The following is a 15,835-nucleotide window of genomic DNA, read 5'->3' on the forward strand; positions in this document are numbered from 1 at the left end:
GGGTTGGATGCTTCATTGAAAAATCTGGGTCGCTGCCTCTCCTTTGGGTCTGTCTAGGATGACCCCAGTGCACAGGAACAATAAATTCCTCTTGCTTTTTGCATCGATTCTGGCTACACATGATTTACTCAATGGGTCCCTGGTAAGCTAAGGCTCCTCGGATTCTTTTGGTGCATTGGCCAGGAATCTTTGTGGGAACACACTGGAGTGGTGAATCCGAGGTCTTGGGCCTTTACTGTGGTTCCTGTTTGTCTTGCTGTTCATCAAAGTCTGAGTCTGTAAATCTTTTTGAACTTTTGTTTGCAAGCTTTGAGAGGCTCAGAGAGCCTATGGTGTCTGGTGCAGTTTGGTTAAGGACAATGGGCAGACATGCCTTAATGTAGTGACTGGGGGTGGGGGGGGGGGAGAGGGCACGCGGGTGGGGGGGCGGGACTGAAGGACACTTCAGCACCCCCTGGAGGGAGCTGGGAAGGGTCTACTCCTTCTAGAAATGGCAAGACAATATCGACTGGAGCCAAGTCTTGTTATAACCTGGTTTATCTGGCTCCTGCCATATGAGCAGAGGCACCTGGTGTCTATAACTGGGTCCATGGAAGGGGCGAACTGTGTTTATTGTCTTTCTCTGTGTTCTCAGACCTGGATGCCTGCCCATGGCAGGGTTGAGCTGTCTGTGTGGTGATTGGTTTTCTCTGTGTTTGTTGGTATCTCATTCTATGTTCTTGGACTTAGACTGACGACATTTTTTGAATATTGGACAGACTGAAAAACGAGTTAGTTACTCTCTGTTTCTCCAAATAGCCCACCTTCAAAGGAGAGTTGCCAATAATAGGGACCTTCAACGTGGAGATGATCAAAGCAATAGAAGAAAAAGTCTTTAGAGCAGGATTCCTCGGGCATCTAGAACAAGTGCCCTATATAGTTACCTGGAAGAATCTTGTGGAGGAGCTCACCTCGTTCATGATAAAAGCCTTTCTTTCCCCAAGACCCATTGCACAGGTTCTGGCCATCAGGAAATAGGAAACACGGGAGGAGGAATTTGGACCTGAGAAGAAGTCAATCCTTCATGATCCTTCAACAGTGGGCACATTGCTCTAAGACCGTCTACCTACATTTTCCCATATCCTTGCCCCCATGGCCCTGCCAGTGCCAGCACTGGCTCTGACATCCTCAGCCTATATGGGGCCAGGACCATTGCACCCCCATTTACTGGGGAGAGAAGCCACAGGAGATCCCGAACTTCCTGGTCCCACCATGGGGACCCAAAGTCTAAGAGTCACCTCCTCTGATACCATGGTGGATCTCCCATAGAGGGCATATGAGCCTCTAGAAAAGGGCAATTGGGCTATGCAGTATTGGTCTTTCTCTTTGGCTGACTTGAACAATTGGAAAGCCCAACTCCTAACCCACTTTGGATAACCCAGGGGGCCAATTAATATCCGTGAGACCTTTATTTACTCATCAGTCTATCTGAGATGATATCCAATAACTCAAGAGAGTGCCCTTCATGACCAAAGAGTGAGAGAGGATAATGCAGGAAGCCAGAAAAAAGGCCCCCTCAGACATAGGGTGCCACAAACTGACCAGGCTGTCGTTGACAGTGGACTTCCCCTGACTAGACTTGACTGGGACTTTAATAAGGCAGAAGGTAAGGGGCACCTGAATGTCTACTGCCAGGCTCCATTGGCAGGTCTCAAGTGGGCCACATGACAACTCACAAATTTGACCAAGGTACATGAGGTTAGACAAGGATCAGAGTTGTCTGTTGCCTTTCTATAGTGACTCATGGAGATATTCTGTCAGTATACACCCTATGATCCCAGCAGCAAGGAGCACAAAGCTATTGTAACTATGACTTTTATTGACCAAGCTAGTAGAAATATTGGGAAAAAGCTTCAGAGGCTAGTGGTGGATGACACAAATGTCATCTGGGATGAATCTCTACCCCTGGCACCTCTACCCACTGGGACTTGGAGCCACCAAAATAAACCATGCAGGTGGATAGCAGGTATGCCTTTGCCATAGCCCCCATCCACAGGGCTATATGCCAAGAGAGAGGACTGCTTACATCAGAAGAAACAAACAGGAAATCTTGGACCCTTTGGATGCCTTAATGAAGCTGGCAACTGTGAGTATTATTCACTGTCCAGGAGGTCAGAAGAGAGTCAGTGGCCCTGGACAATAACCAGACAGATCAAGTGACTCTACAGGAGCCTACCCCAATTACTAGCCTGCAAGAAACACCTGCTGGGGAATGGGACTGGGCTAAGGGATAGCTTCACTTAAAATATATAGAAGAAGAAAGGACTCAGATTGCTAGCCACCCTACCAACTATTACAAAGAGAAGGTTGGACAATGGCACACACAAGAAGGGAGAATTATACTTCCCAGAAAGCAAGCAAAAGGCTTACTAGGCCAAAGGCATGGATGGACTCATTTAGGGGATAAAAAGCTTGTCTAAGCAGTTAAGGGACCTAAAGTATCTGTAATAGACCTTGGGTTCTGGTCCAGAAAGATAGTAGAATAGTGTAAGGAATGCAGGCAAGTAAATACTTATCCAGCCAAGAGTAAACAGGGCAAAAGAGCTAGGAGAGAAGAACCTGGAGTTTATTGGTAGGTCGATTTTACAGAAGTTACACCAGGAAAATATGGTTACAAATACCTTCTAGTGTTTGTAGATGTTTTCCCTGGATGGGTTGAGACATTACCCACTAAGCAGGAAACAGCTATCATGGTAGCTAAGAAGATATTAGAAGAAAGTTATCCAGAGCTTTGGAGTGCCCAAGGTAATTGGATTGGACAATGGTCTTGCTTTTGTCTCTTAAGGTAAGTCAGGGATTGGCAGAGATATTTGGGAGCTAATTGGAAGCTCCATGGTACTGTCCCCAGAGCTCAGGGCAGGCAAAGTAAATAAACAGAATCCCTACAAGAGACCTTGAATAAATTAACCTTGGAGACTGGCTCAGAATGGTTGGTTCCTTTCCCCTTGGCCCTGAACACCCCCTACCATTTTAACCTAACCCCTTTTGAAATAGTACATGTGACACCCACTCCCTTGACCCCGGCTCTTGATCCCCTTCAAAGTGACTTTTCTGGCTGACAAGGATCTTATGGCTTGATTGCAGGCTTTCCAGATCAGCCACCTGGAATTGAGACCTAAACTTAGTGTCCTGTATTATGCAGGTACCCCAGAGTTTCCATCCAAGTTCCAAGTTGGAGATTGGATATATGTTAAGAGACATTGTGCTGAACACTTGGAAGCAGAGTAGAGAGGGCCATTCCTGGTGTTGCTGACCACCCCAACCTCCATTAGGGCAGATAGAATAAGTGCTTGGGTTTATATCACATCAGCACCTATACTTGATGCGAACTAGATAGTAGCCAGACACCCAAACAACCCGCTTCTGCAAGGTCAGAGAAACCACGAGACATCTATACTGTATCTTCTGGTGCTGAGCCTCAGCAGCCCACACAACCCTACCAGGGTGACTTGGCAGGAGCTCTCAGCCACTGTTGATGTGGCTTGGTCCACTACCCTCATTGTATCTGGTGGCTGGACCCTGTCTTTGATCTCTGTGATTTAGCAGTGGGCCTTGACTTCTGGAGTAGGTGTCACTGCCCTGGAGACACAGGGAGAGGGATTGCCTGAATGTGGGGGATGAGGGACTTGTAAACCTAAACTGTGTCCCAGAAGTGGCCTTGGAGGGTGGCCTTAGGGTCCGGACACCCAAACTGAAAAGGGTCCTGAGACAACCCCCATATATATGTGTCCCTGAGATGGGAGAAGGCAGTAGCAGGCCCATCAGTGTTAGGGGGCCAACCATTTTTTTTCTATGCTGCCTGAGGGTGTGAAACATTGAGAAGCACATACTGGAGACCATTCTAGGTGTAGTTAAAGATTCAATGGCTAAGGTGAGAGAAGGGTTAGCCAAGTGGAAGAGAGCGAGGGAACCGAGTCAGGGGTGGTTTGAGTCTTGGTTTAACAGTTCTCCCTGGTTTACTACCTTGATTTCTGCATTGTTAGGACCCCTGTTCATTTTGCTCCTGCTTCTGACCTTTGGCCCTTACATCCTAAATTGCTTAGTTGCTTTTATTAAAACTTGCACAGATGCAGTACAGTTGATGGCCCTCAGACAAAGATATCAAGAGCTAAGTATAGAGGACCAGGGATATGAGCTCATAACTATCCACAATAGCTTCAAGATTGAAGCATATACAAAGGAAAGGGGGGAGGGTGAAAAGGTCAGCTCAGGAACTTTAGGAAAGTCATGGAACACTTGCCCCTCCGGAAGGGAGAGGCTAATTAACATTCCTCAGATCACAGGGCAGGAACTGACCTGCAGGTGGGGACACATTCCAAAGGACAGACCATTGTCCACCTTCAGACAAAGGAAATCCTCGCCACCTCACTCCCTAAAGACCAATCAGTTTAAAAAGTCACACTCTTCTGCCAATCACTTTGTGCCTAATGGCTGCTGCTCTGAAGACTGTACAAAAAGCTCATTGAAGGAGCTGCACAGGGTCACTGCCTCTCCTTCAGGTCTGGGATGACCCCAGTGCACTGGAACAATAAATTCCTCTTGGATTTGCATGGAAAAAAAAAAAAAGAAAAATCTGGACTAGATAAATATGTAAATGCAAATGGATTCAATTTATGTCCTCACCTACCATCCATTCAAGAGACTTTCTAATATAGCAGCATTGTTTTAACAGAGAATGGAAATGGGAAAATCATTAATGCATATTATGTTGCTCATTTACAGATCAATAGTAAGTGTTGTGATATTATTACATTCACACCTTAAGGACCATCACTGAGTGTGTTAGGACAGAATTAGAAAGTACATTCCACAGAGTAAGTGTTTCTTATCTAAATCTCTAATACTAAAAGGTGCTGGAATATCCATGTAAGATGTAAACCTATATTTCTCACCTGATTGGGTAGTCGATGGACACAGACTCAGAGCACTTATATGAAAAAGAATGAACAACACATCTTAGGAAATAATCAGGATTCTTTTCTCTAAAAGTTATTTGAACTGCTGAATAAACTATCTGATCAATGACAATTTTCAAAATAAACTGAACACATAAGCTGGATCAATATGTTAACGAGGCCAAAACTGTCATAAAATAATCCTGTTCAGAAGCTCATAAACATGTATCTAATTTTATTTTTAGGGAAAAGAAAAAACAAATGATTGGGAAGGGTTAGTTTCTGTTGACTAATCACTTGTGTGTAGACCAGAAGAGTTTCAGAAAAATGGCTTCATGAAGGTTCAGCTGTTAGTGCATATGTTTATATGTGGTGTGTGGGTGTGTGTGTGTATGTGTGTGTGTGTGTGCATGTGTTTGTGTATGTGTGTGTTGTGTAATACATGGTACTTGTCTGTGCTTATGTGCTTGTATGATTATGATGTGTATGGGGGAGAATATGTGGTGTCTGTACATGTGCTGTACATGTAGTATGTACCTGTGTGTTTGGCTGGGGTGTGGAAAGTGTGTTAGAGTATATATGTTAGTATGTGTGTGTATATGTGTATACATGTGTGTTTGTGTGTTATGTTTGTATTAGTATGTGTATGCTCATGTGTATTTGCATGGGGAGTGTATGTGTATGTGTATGTGTATGTATCGGTGTGGTGCATAATCTATATCCATGTAGGTGTGCACTTGTACATGTATATACATGGACCATATGGAGTCTAGAGTCCCACTTAGAGCCTCATCCCTCAATACATCAACCACTTTCTCTTCTGAGAGTGTCTCTGACTGAGACCTGAAGCTAGGAGGTTCAGCTATGGTCACTGGTCACTGGCTAATTAATCCCAAGGATCAGCTTGTCTCTGCTTCCCAGTACTCAGATTGCATGCATCACCACCCCTGGTTTTCGGTATTTGGTTTATGCAACCCATCACAGGCCTTCTAGAGCAATCAAACAAACCAACTGAGTTATCTTTCAGCCCTGATTAATTTGTTTTCTTCATTTGGCTTCTCACAGACAGGATCAAGTAAGTTTTGAAAAACAAGAAATTAAAAATGAATATTTTGAATCCCACAAAAGGCACCCTTGGTCTAAATGTTTAGAGTCTGTGTGATCAGTAATGGAAGCAGAAACATCTATGTCCACAGCCTTTTACTCATGTCACAGGAGCTCATGAATTATTGGCTAAGAATAATTCAGATCCTAGGAATTGCTTTCAAAAAGGAGGGGAAAGGAGGGGCTAATGAATTTCCAACAGTAATATCAGTAAGGAGAGCATTTTATTTGGAAAAGCACAGTAAGTGAATTCCCATGAACAGTGAGAGAAAAGTACTGACAGGATAGAAGATAATCATAGTATTTTCTGATAGAACATAATATTCAGCACAGGACATTGGCTGATTTTCTGATCCTTAGCAATAGAATACCAAATAGAATCAAAGTGCATGAAAAATAATAAACTCATATTTTGTTATAATCATAGTTATATTTTGTTATCATTTTCCTAATCCAATTGTGGAATTATTCAGATGGTTTATTGCTTTCAGGTTTTTATACTTGGGCATGGTATTCAGTTTTCAAAGAATCATACAAACAAAAAATGCAAACGTTATACATGAATTTGAGGGAAACACTTTAGCAATTATAAAGTGCTTTTATAAAGCACTTTATAAAGATATATATGGAGCAGCTGTCAGTCAGCATCATGGCTAAAGTTTTAAACACTCATTTAATTTTTTTCAATTCAGGATTTCTGGATTAAAAATGCTTAAAATGCCACAGGATTTTGAAAGTTTTGCTTTTGCTCTGTTTCCTTTTGTTTTTTTGGATTTTTGTTTTTGTTTTGCCTTAACTCTGTTCTTTTCACAAAGGTCTGCTGCCACTCCATTTCTCATTGATATAAATTAGAAATATCTTTCATTTACTTGAATGTGTTTTTCAAAGAATTTAATAGATCAATGAAATATTTTAAAGCTGTTGATCTATGTGATGGATTATTTTAATTGTATTTTAATAGACCTTAATATAATGGTAGATTATCTTAGCAATCTTTACCAATTCAACACCTTAAATATCTCTGCTCTAAAACATTTTTTGCCTTTTACCCAAATAAGAGAAGCATTATGACATTTCATTCATTCCTAAGCATGCTATAGTAACTAAGCATTTTGAAACTTTAGTTAATGGAAAGTTTGCACTTAACATCATATTGAAAGAAAGTATCATAACCTTGCATCGCAGTTCTATAGACTTGCTCATTCTGTGTTCAAGAAATCATGACTTTACTTATTTATTCTTCTATTGTTTATGAGTGGCTTTGCCTATAGGAATGGCCTTAGTTCAATGGGGTCTGGCCATGAATTTGTTAAGATTTTGCTGGGAATTGTGTGAAAAATTCTTCTAATACTAATTTCCTACGTTTAATCTGATATAAAGAACATAATAAAAGTATCAGAACCTCAAAAACACATTGGAGCTGTATGACAAAAAGGGTGTCTTCTTAAGTATAGAAAGATCCTCACTGATGAAAAGTAAGCAAAGTTCCCAGAAATTCTGCTGAGCAGATACCAGAAGCCTCCAGCACAACTAGACAAACTTTCACATATCTCTTAAGTCACAAACTCAACCTGGTGTCTGCATCAATGTATGCAGTTCATGCAGTTGGTACTGATTTTTGTATTTTTAATGATACCATCTTTGAGGAAATTCTTTAATAGTTACAAAGGTACAGAGATGGATTAAGAGGATGACCTCATTCTGTTCCCCTGGAGACTATAGGGAGTTACTGTTGTATCAGATAACTACACATAGGGACCAAACTGTAGGCATTGAGCAATCCATTCCAAAGTCGCTTAAGCTTTTCATTCTTTATAAAGTCCTTTAGCATGCCTAAATTAGTCAAAATAAAGAGGATGATACTTAAAATATAGTTGTACTAAATGAAAGAAAATATGTTTTGCTAAGTTAGTTTAGGGTCATAAAATAGAAGAAAGTGAAAAATGTGTAATATAGAGCCAATGTTCTTATCATAAACAAGAAAGGAAATGTATTCTAAGTCTTGCAGAATGATTCAACTCTTTATTTTAAGAAGTCTCATTATTTGAACATAGCCTACTTTTCTCTTCATAGTAAAGTAAATCTCATGCTGACAAATTACATAACAAGATGTCCATTGAAATTTGTATTTCCAAATAGAGAAATGTGCTGATTTTATTTTCCAGTATTTATGGTTCCATGGCCCCTTTTTTATATCATGGAAGAAAAATATTTTTTCCATTGTGTAAGTGCAAGATTTTAACACTGTAGCACAAAAGATACTAGACACAATTAACTTTGTATCTAATATTATAGAGAATTTGAGTTAAGCTCATTTTATTCTCGTGACTAGTTAAAAATTAGTCTGACTGATGAGCTGAAAGAGCGGTCTATCCAGGTGCAAGCTTACCTGTGGGAAGATTAGAAGACATATGATTAGTAGCATGAATTAGTCTCATATGTAAGATATGGCCTCAAATATTCACATATCCAATAACAAAATAGCTCATTCTATTTGTGAGTATTTCTCAAATGACATAGCTTTGTTTCATTTTCAAAGTTCTTTTGTGAAATATATTTTTTGTAACATCTTTAAAACCAGAAACCATCTTAAAATGGGAAGACCAAATAAGAGAGGAGACCATAGCAGAGTGATGTTGTATACCACATCATGTATACATGTATACACATGCCTGAGAATGCAGCTTAGAACACCATCCCGATTCCCAGTGACTGAGAGACCATCTTCATTTCCTCAGTTCTCTGGCTGTCACTTCTATCCTACAATAGATGATTTAACTTTTAACTTTCCTGCTTTCTAGTGGATTATGAGAAAACCTTTCTCTTAGTTATGACCATTGTTATCATTATAATAGTAATAAACATTTAAAAACCATATTGAAACCAATGTTAAATAACATAGGACATGTCTCATTCCTCCTTTGTGCCTGGATGCACTGCAATCAATCAATCAATCAATCAATCAATCAATCAATCAAACAAACAAACTGCTATAGTCTGAAATTTCCTCTACAGGTTCATGCCTTGAATATATGTAACTGGTTTGGGAATTTGGGGAGACTATGGAGCAATTGGGGGGGGGTGGAGCCTAACTGGTAGAAATAGGGCAGTAGAAACATGGAAGCATTTCGGGAGTTTGGTCCAGCCTGGTCCCAATCTTATCTTCTGTTTCCTTACTGCCACAATGTGAATGGATGTCCTCTGCCTCATGCTTTCCCTGCATGAGGTTTTGGTTGAATTTCATGGGTACAACTAACTATGAATGACATTTATGGAATTGGGAACCCAAATAAATACATTTTGTTTGTGAGTTGTTCATTAAGGAACTCTTCCACTGACAGAAAACCCAAATAATATAGAGATGTCCCCTTCTCCTTACACACAAGTTTTCAAGGCTGCACCTCCCATATCTTTCTTTTAGAATCACTGTAACAATGGAGAGAGTAATGGTTTCTATTTGAAGTGTGTGTGTGTGTGTGTGTGTGTGTGTGCGTGTGTGTGTGCGTGTGTGTGTGCATGCGCATGTGGATGTATACATGAAGAAAGCAAAACCTAAATAACAAGATAATTCTATAACTATTATTAAATAAAAAATGTCGGAAATGATAAGCAATGTCTAGTGTTTCTGTGCTAATTTGTATGTCATTAGTGCACATTAAGTAGGAGAATTAAAAGAGGTAAGACAGTTTGGTAGTTTGTATAATGAACACTTAATTAGGAACTGGGTGGAGAAAAAGAGCAAGAAAGTCATATTTTCACAATATTTTCAATGGTATATCAAGGATCACCTTTTAATCCAGTCCATTCAGTAGATTACATTATTGTGGTGTATTTTGTATAAACCCTTAATGTACAGTAGGCTAAACATTTTAAAGTGTTTTCTACACTTAACTAAAGGAGTTTCTAGAAACTGATAAAGTCTATGTTTGCTATGCATGTTATTTATCCATTTGAGTTTCTCTCAGACACCACCAGAATTCTGCATTTCTAATGAAGACCCAGTGGAATGAAGTCTGACGTCCAAATATGTCTCTGTGTGATAGTTGAATCCAACTCTTTCTCTTTGGTTGTGAGGCTAGCCTATAACCAAGCCATAACTCCAGTACCAGCTCTTTCTAATGTCCAGTTTAGGCCAAGTGTCTTTGTGGATATGTTGTTCTTGATACAATGAAATAGATTTTATGAGCATGTAAAAAGCAAACACAGAAGACCATGGCCTGGGGACAGACATGGGCACACAGGTAGTTATAAAAGACTCCAGGAGTGGCTCAACACTAGAAAGTGACCCATAAGAACAAAACTCAGATGCCTGGAAATTCTAAACATATCTCCTAAGTAAAGCTGAGATATGAATATAATTTATATTTTTAGCTATTAATATATTAACATATTGATGTTTGAATAGTAGTATAATATGTGTAAATAAAAGTGTGATTCGAGAAATGAATCATGATATGCTCTGTATCCTGATAGGAAGAATCACAGCTCTTCATGTGTCCAAGAGATCAAGTATATTCTTCTTTCTTACCTTCAAGACAATAAGAAGAAACCTTCCAAAGTAGGTATTTAATAAGTATATTAATAAGACACTTGTATATCAAAACTCCAATTATCAAAAATGCTAGATTTTTGTCACAGAAGGGTCCTGGAACTTACACATACATACAAACATACATACATACATACATACATACATACATAGATGTGTATGTGTGTGTGTGTGTGTGTGTGTGTGTGTGTGTGTTTTGATGATCTGACACTTGAAGTGAAGGTGAAAACAGAAAGAGCTAATGGACTAGAGAGAAAGGAAAGAGAGAAACAATCAAGATATGGTTCTCTTAAAGAATGTTTTTGGTATGCCCAGCTCTCACTTAAGAAGCTGGGAGCACATTGATAGCTATGCTCCTTTGCTACTGGATTTGGAGATGGAAGGGGCCCAGCTCGCCTGTTGAAAGCTAAGGAGAGTACAAGCCTCACACTAAGGGGAGAATAGTCTGCCCTAGAGAAGCATCTGTACCAAATGGCAGACAAGAAAACCATGGAGCTATGCATGAAAGGTGGATCTATTATAATGTAGCACTATATCTCCCTCTACCTGAAACCTGCGTCAAATATACAGGCTCAAGTCTCAACTTAGTTATTATTGGTTGAGTTGTAGTAACATAGTGAGTTTTCTTTGATACTAATAGTGGGTCTGATTTTGCTGGAGTTCACACTTTTCTGGTATATACATGTTTAGGAAACTCACCATCTAACTATTTTAATAGACCATATTATGTATATCCTTGCATGCACATGTATATAAATATAGATATAAATTTATGTCTACTCCTGTTTACATTTCAAACAACAGAGGTCAATGCATATAATTGAAGGTGCATATATTTATCTACAAATGAATAGAAAAAAAGAGTAGACAGATGACAGACAGTAGACAGATGAAGAGGAGGGGAAAAGCAGTAGAGGAGGTGGGAGAGGAGGAGGGCAAAAAGAGAGGGGAGAGGCGGGGCATAAGTGGAAAGGTAGGACAACGAGGCAGGGAGAGGAGAGGAGGGGAGTGGAGGGAAAGAAAAAGGGGAGGGAAAAGATGGGAAAGAAGAGAAGAGGAGCGGAGAGGAGATGAGAGGAGAAAAGAGGAGAGGTATATGGCTTGGATATAGCTATGTTCTGCTCCAAGCAAGATGCCTACTTGACTTCATGTAAGTAGAATCTCTGCTATAGGGGTATTGTTCTCTGCAGGTCAAAGGTCAGTGATAAAAGCTACAAACTCTCAGAACTCAAATTATTAATTGCATAAAACTCACAGTGTCTTACTCTCTAGGGCCCTGTATTGCCACTGAATCAACATATTCATCATTGCTACTTCACTGAAGTTTTTCAAAACATTCCATTTATTCTGAATTTCCATTCAATTAATTTTTCCTCCTTCCATCTGCTCTGGTAATTGGGCAGGGTGATAAGAAAGAAATAAACGGTTCGAATATTTACTATGCATTACAAAATTCTCCGGCCGCATTTCCCGCTTTTCTTTAATTTCTGAGAGGCTTCCACCCTAATGGTCTGCAGTGTCAATGGAGCTAGAATAATCAGAGCTGATTGCACAAAGCCAAGGTCGTTTCACTGCCCACTGGGCAAAAACTAACTGTAGGGGTGCTGGGGTGTTGTCCAGAGCCAAAGAGCATTGCAAACTGATCTCTGAAGTAAGGAGAGAAGTGACAGCACCTTTGACTGTGGCAGCAAATGCCACACCCATCACCCGTCTCTCTTTGGGAAACCTTGTTTTTTTTGTTTTTCTTGTTTTGTTTTGTTTTGTTTTTGTTTTTGTTTTGTTTTGTTTTGTTTTGTTTTGTTTTTAGGTACTTATTTCATTTACATTTCCAATGCTATCCCAAAAGTAACCCACCCACTTCCCTACCCACCCACTCTCACTTCTTGGCCCTGGTGTTCCCCTGTACTGAGACATATAAAGTTTGCACAACCAATGGGCCTATCTTTCCACTGATAGCTGACTAGGCCATCTTCTGATACATATGCAGCTAGAGACACGAGCTCAGGGGGTACTGGTTAGTTCATATTGTTGTTCCACCTATAGGATTGCAGATCCCTTTAGCTCCTTGGTTACTTTCTCTAGCTCCTCCACTGGGGGCCCTGTGGTCCATCCAATAGCTGACTGTGAGCATCCGCTTCTGTGTTTGCTAGGCCCCAGCATAGTCTCACAAGAGAGAGCTATATCTGGGTCCTTTCAGCAAAATCTTGCTAGTGTATGCAATGGTGTCAGCGTTTGGAAGCTGATTATGGGATGGATCCCCGGATATGGCAGTCTCTAGATGGTCCATCCTTTCGTCACAGCTCCAAACCTTGTCTCTGTAACTCCTTCCATGGGTGTTTTGTTCCCAATTCTAAGAAGGGGCACAGTGTCCACACTTTGGTCTTCGTTGTTCTTGAGTTTCATGTGTTTTGCAAATTGTATCTTATATCTCAGGTATACTAAGTTTTGGGCTAATATCCACTTTTCAGTGAGTACATATTGTGTGAGTTCTTTTGTGATTGGGTCACCTCACTCAGGATGATGCCCTCCAGGTCCATCCATTTGCCTAGGAATTTCATAAATTCATTCTTTTTAATAGCTGAGTAGTACTCCATTGTATAAATGTACCACATTTTCTGTATCCATTCCTCTGTTGAGGGGCATCTGGGTTCTTTCCAGCTTCTGGCTATTATAAATAAGGCTGCTGTGAACATAGTGGAGCATGTGTCCTTCTTACCGGTTGGAACATCTTCTGGATATATGCCCAGGAGAGGTATTGCAGGATCCTCTGGTAGTACTATGTCCAATTTTCTGAGGAACCGCCAGACTGATTTCCAGAGTGGTTGTACAAGCTTGCAATCCCACCAACAGTGGAGGAGTGTTCCTCTTTCTCCACATCCTCACCAGCATCTGCTGTCACCTGAGTTTTTGATCTTAGCCATTCTGACTGGTGTGAGGTGGAATCTCAGGGTTGTTTTGATTTGCATTTTCCTGATTATTAAGGATGTTGAACATTTTTTCAGATGCTTCTCAGCCATTCGGTATTCCTCAGGTGAGAATTCTTTGTTTAGCTCTGAGCCCCATTCTTTTCTCTTTTATTTTATTAGGTATTTTCCTTGTTTACATTTCCAATGCTATCCCAAAAGTCCCCCATACCCACTCCCCCAATTCCCTACCTACCAACTTCCCCTTTTTGGCCCTGGCGTTCCCCTGTAAGGGGCATATAAAGTTTGCAAGTCCAAAGGGTCTCTCTTTCCAGTGATGGCTGACTAGGCTATCTTTTGATACATATGCAGCTAGAGACAAGAGCTCTGGGGTACTGGTTAGTTCATATTGTTGTTCCACCTATAAGGTTGCAGTTCCCTTTAGCTCTTTGGGTACTTTCTCTAGCTCCTCCATTGGGGGCCATGTGACCCATCCAATAGCTGACTGTGAGCATCCACTTCTGTGTTTGCTAGGCCCCGGCATAGTCTCACAAGAGACAGCTATATCTGGGTCCTTTCAGCAAAATCTTGCTAGTGTATGCAATGGTGTCAGCGTTTGGAACCTAATTATGGGATTGATCCCTGGGGTTATTTGGTTTTCTGGAGTCCACCTTCTTGAGTTCTTCATATATATTGGATATTAGTCCCCTATCTGATTTAGGATAGGTAAAGATCCTTTCCCAATCTGTTGGTGGCCTTTTTGCCTTATTTACAGTGTCTTTTGCCTTGCAGAAGCTTTGCACTTTTATGAGGTCCCATTTGTTGATTCTCGATCTTACAGCACAAGCCATTGCTGTTGCAGCGAGAGACACGAGCTCTGGGGGATACTGGGTAGTTCATATTGTTGTTCCACTTATAGGTTTGCAGATCCCTTTAGCTCCTTGGTTACTTTCTCTAGTTCCTCCATTGGGGGCCCTGTGATCCATCCAATAGCTGACTGTGAGCATTCACTTCTTTTTTTGCTAGCCCCCGGCATAGTATCACAAGAGACAGCTATATCTGGGTCCTTTCAGCAAAATCTTGCTAGTGTATGCAATGGTGTCAGCGTTTGGAGACTGATTATGGGATGGATCCCTGGATATGGCAGTTTCTAGATGGTCCATCCTTTCGTCTCAGCTCCAAACTGTGTCTCTGTAACTCCTTCTATGAGTGTTTTTTTCCCAATTCTAAAAAGGGGCAAAGTGTCCACACTTTGGTCTTCGTTCTTCTTGAGTGTCAAGTGTTTAGCAAATTCTATCTTATATCTTGGGTATTCTAAGTTTCTGGGCTGATATCCACGTATCATTGAGTACATATAGGAAACCTTGTTTGCTTGTATCACTGAATAGCAAAGAGCTGGGATTGTTTTCTATCTTAAACCATATTTATACAAAGAGTAGATGACATAAATAAGCAACCATTCAAATGCTGCCTTCTCCAAGGAAATTATTAAAAGTATTCCAGATTTTAGAGGAAAGCTATTATGGCCATTTCAATTTTTTTTTAAATCTCTCTTTCTCTCTCGTGTGAGTGAGTGTGTGAGTGTCTGTGTTAGTGAAGAAGCTGTCTTTTGTGTGTAGAGGTAAGAAGACAGCTTTGGGTGGTGTTCCTTTTTCCATCTTCTTCTGTGATGAGATCTTTTTTTGGTTCCTCATGTCCCACATGAGATGGCTGGTGTACTTCTGGAGATTCTCCTGTTTCCATACAGATGTTGATTACGAGTGACTTCAGAAGTACAATGTTGTTCTATTGCATCAACCTTTACATGTTTTCTGGGGCTCAGCTTACATTTACATAATATAGTCAAATGCATGTAGATTATATAGTTCATGTGGGTGAATTGTATAGAAGAAAGAGCATCTATTAAAGCCACATTAGGAAGGCTAGCAGATGCTCGTATATGACTTTTAATTATCACGCAGTCTAGGATCACCTGGAAAGGAAGTTATAATTAGGAATTATCTAGATTAGGTTGGAATTGGGCATTTCTGTGGAGAAATATATTAGCTGAGGTGGGCAGACTTTCTCTGAAGGCAGGCAGTGCCATTTTATGGGCAGGGCTCTAGACTAAAGGGAAAGGAGAGAGGGTGCTTGGCTAGCACACATGCATACATGTGTTCATGTTTTCTGTTCTGACATAGGGCAATGCATCTGATTGCTGCAAGCTGCTGCTGTGACTTCCCATCACCATGGATTGTAACCTGGAACTGTGAACTGGCAGGTAGAACAAACCCTTTCTGTCTGAAGTTGCCTTTGTCAGGATATTTTACTATGGCAACAGGAAGTAAATTAGGACATATCCTCCC

General features: G+C 40.6%; 1 long non-coding RNA gene across 1 annotated transcript in view; it reads left to right on the forward strand.

Moving 5' to 3' along the window:
• Gm36074 overlaps positions 1 to 15,835 on the forward strand; it is a 30,094-nt gene that overhangs the window by 793 nt on the left and 13,466 nt on the right. Inside the window, exons 2-3 of the long non-coding RNA XR_382036.2 lie at positions 10,512 to 10,596; positions 15,671 to 15,750. This is a non-coding gene — a long non-coding RNA (predicted gene, 36074). The remainder of the gene's footprint in view (positions 1 to 10,511; positions 10,597 to 15,670; positions 15,751 to 15,835) is intronic.

Source organism: Mus musculus, chromosome 13 (assembly GCF_000001635.26).
Source record: "Mus musculus strain C57BL/6J chromosome 13, GRCm38.p6 C57BL/6J".
Taxonomy (NCBI): Eukaryota; Metazoa; Chordata; class Mammalia; order Rodentia; family Muridae; genus Mus; species Mus musculus.